Source organism: Pinus tabuliformis, chromosome 3_2 (genome assembly GCF_031772625.1).
Source record: "Pinus tabuliformis cultivar Carrire ecotype Pingquan chromosome 3_2, CPIR1, whole genome shotgun sequence".
In the NCBI taxonomy this organism is placed as follows: Eukaryota; Viridiplantae; Streptophyta; class Pinopsida; order Pinales; family Pinaceae; genus Pinus; species Pinus tabuliformis.
Window position 1 is genome coordinate 509,768,047 of NC_142302.1, and position 3,784 is coordinate 509,771,830.

Here is a 3,784-nt window from a genome sequence, read left to right on the forward strand (position 1 = left end):
AAACCATCCATCTTATCTTATGTTACTTTTTGTGAGATTGAAATTTGTTGCACTTGGTCTCGTAATTTTGATATATCATGTTTCATTTCTTCCTCTTGTTCATGATTCATGCTAGAGATTTCAAGTTTCTTACTAGGTGTTTCTATTTTCTTTCTTCGGGGCATCAATTAATGATAATTATGCTTCACTATGTCCTTTCAATTCCTTCAAACTAAATTTTCAAACCAAACTTGTTCAAAAATTTAAAAAAGCTACACACCAATTTTTTCTTTTTAGGAGATCGATATTTAATTAGTTGTATCTCTGTAATTACAGATCTTGAAGGTCTAAAATTTCTTCTTGTGCTATCCCTCTTAGTCCTCGTTCCAATTCCGCAATTCTGATCAAGATTGGATTCTCCAAGAAAGCATTATTTCAAATCTCCCACGATGACTTGATTATAGACTAGTTCAATAGAGAGTACTTGTACGATGTTCCATGTGTCACTGTTTCAACCTTCGGACCTTAAACCAATACACAGAAGACTACATTCCGTCCTATTTCTATACCTTTTTACGAAATGTCAATCTGAGGCTCAAAGAGAATCTTATGACGATTTCCCCAGGTCACCTGTTTGAGATATAATTTTGGAGCCTGCCAAAACCCTAACTTCTTTGGATCATATCTCCCAAAATATAGCAAGACAAGATCTGAAATTTGTGCCTGCCTTTCATCAAGATTTCGGCAGCGAAACCCTAGAATCCAAAGCTCTAATACCAATTCTTATTCAACCAGCTCACAAGATAGAAGAAAAGATAGAGCAACAACTTCAAAATCAACCTCTTTGAGGGGGAAACCTCCATTACATTATACAAATGAACAATTCTTGGATGATACAAATGACAAGGCCTCCTTTCTATATATAGTAGTCTAGGGGGTCATGATATAGTCAAAACCAACATAACAATACTAATGTAAGGGCACAACAATGACAATAGTGGGCTTCTATGGGGCACAATAATAATAATATGGGGATAACATAGGCACAAAAATAACAATAAGGGGCTATAATGAAAATAATAATAAGGGAATACACTATTGTCATAGGGGCCTAACACTATGCTTAAAGTGGTAGGTGATTCAAAGATTGTGGTACAATAGGTTCCTAACATTATACATTGTGTCTCACCTCATCTTATAGGTTACCAACAAGAGCTATGATAGTTTATTTCTAATTTTAAAGCTTTGAATATCATATATGTACTACGAATGCACAATGCAACTATAGATGCTCTGGAAAATGTAGCTGCTAGGATGACACCACTTAGGAATAGATTTAGTGTTGAGATTTTGTATAAGCCATCTATCCTTGACAACATAACTAATTTGTGTGTTTTCGATGATGATGAACAAATACTGCACTTTATGGCCAATGATGACATTTTCAAAAATGCATCCATAGATGAAGATGCGCACGAGGAGTCTCTACAAGACACACCTGATGATAGCAAGGGAAACCCCATCCTCAAGGGTGTGGTTTCACTTGAGAAACTCTATGACTTGCATAACCATTTCAAAGGGCCCAGGAACACAAAAACCCAAAGTTCCACACTGACGCGCGAATAGATAAACTTGGGAACAGAAAAATATCTGAAGTTTGTAAATCTCAGTACATATTTCACACCAGAGGAGCGGAAAACCTTTGTCTTCTTGTTCAGACAATACTGAGATGTATTCGCATGGACATACGATGACTTGAAAACATATGACACACAAATAATCCAACATGTCATTCCAATAAAATAAGGGGTCAAGTTGTTTCAGCAAAAACTCAGAAAAGTCCATCTATCACTTGAACCCCTCATACAGAAAGAATTAACTAAGTTGTTGGATGCTCGGATCATATGCAAGGTTCGGCATTCTACGTGGGTTTCGAATTTAGTTCCTGTAAGGAATAAGTCCGAGGAGATCCACTTGTGCATATATTTCGGAAATCTTAACAGGGCCTCAAACAAAGACAACTACCTTGTGTCATATATGGAGAACATCTTGCAGACAATATCTAGAACTGAAATGTTCTCTCTCCTTGAAGGATTTTCTAGATATAACAGGTTCTGGTACCAGAACTTGATAGACTCAAAACTACTTTCCACACTAGGTTGGGTATGCTAGCTTATAGAAGAATATCATTTGAGCTTGTAAACGTAGGTGAAAACTTTCAACGTGCTATGAACATCACCTTCCATGGGCTCATCAGAGAGAGCGTGGTGGTCTACCTTGATGACGCGATAGCCTTTTCAAGAAAGCAGTTAGACCACCTACATCATCTCAAGAAAATTTTCGAGTGGTGTCAAAAGTATAGGATATCCTTGAATCCCAAGAAGAGCATATTTGCAGTGTCTGAGGGGAACCTCTTTGGTCATATCATCGCTAAAAGTAAGATAAAGGTTGATCTGGATCGAGTTTAGACTATCATACAGATTCGTCACCCAGTCAATAAGAAAGTTATGCAGTCCTTCTTGGGAAAGATAAACTTCCTCCGAAAGTTCATCTCAGATTATGGGCAGATTGTCAAACCTATCCAAGATATGATCAAGAAGGATGCAGTCTACGACTATGGCATGAAGGAAAGGGATGCATTTGCTAGGATCAAGCAGGCAATAGTAGATGCACCTGTGTTGTACAACCCATATTTTAGCAAAGATTTCTTGCTATATGCATTTGCTTCCGACAACTCACTCATTGCAGTGCTCACATAGAAGGATGAGTTGAACAACAAACGTCCCATATCCTTCATATGTTGTATATAAGGAGGTGAAACATTTTAGACCCTACCTGTCGAAAAATCACTGCATAGTCCTTCTACCACACCCAACAGTTGGAGCGCTTTTTGTTCAACAAGAGTTGGGTGAAAGACATGTGAACTGGATGACAGGATTTCAAGAGTATGATCTCGATATCGAGCCAGTTCATACTGTTAAGGGTCATGGTCTCTGCAGACTTGCAGCAGAAGTAGTACACCCCCAAAAGGAAGAAGAAGAGCTCACCGGTTGGGAGCAAGAAGTTAACATGTATAATATAGAGTAAGCATTGTCCACTTCGCACGATAACTCTTGGTACAAAGAAGTGCGCCAGTACCTTGATCATGACACCATGCCCTCTCAATTTTCCATGCGAGAGAAGAGGGCACTTCGCCTCAAATGATTATCTTATTAGTTGGTGCACGAAGTGCTTTACTAAAAGCACAACAATGGAATTTTGCTTAGCAGCCTAGAGGCGCAAGATTCAGAGAGAGTGTTGCATGGCATGCATGACAGACCAGGCAGAGGTCACTTTGTGGGTAACACAAATGTGCATACTGTCATGAGAGTTGGTTTGTACTGGCCTACATTGTTTAAGGATGCACATGTTTATGCTCGCAAGTGCTCAGTCTGTCAGCGATGTGTCAATAGCACACGAAGGTCCGCAGCCCTATAGCCTCTTGCAGTGGATGAACCATTCCAACAGTGGGGCTTACACATCAATGGGGAAATATTCCTCCATTCATCAAGGCAACACCACTACATTCTGATTGCTACAGATTACTTCATGCGGTGGATGGAAATAGTTCCGATCAAACAACTAAACAACTAGGAAGTCGTCATCTTCCTTCAGCAGAACTTCATTGCGAGGTTTTGTCCCTTCGTCACTTGGTCCTCCCTTCAACCACTACCATTTGTCGAGGGTCCCTCTATTCATTGCTTCACATGAATTCTATGCAGCAAGTTATTTGATCGACAGAGAAAGATTTTCTTGACCTTAATTA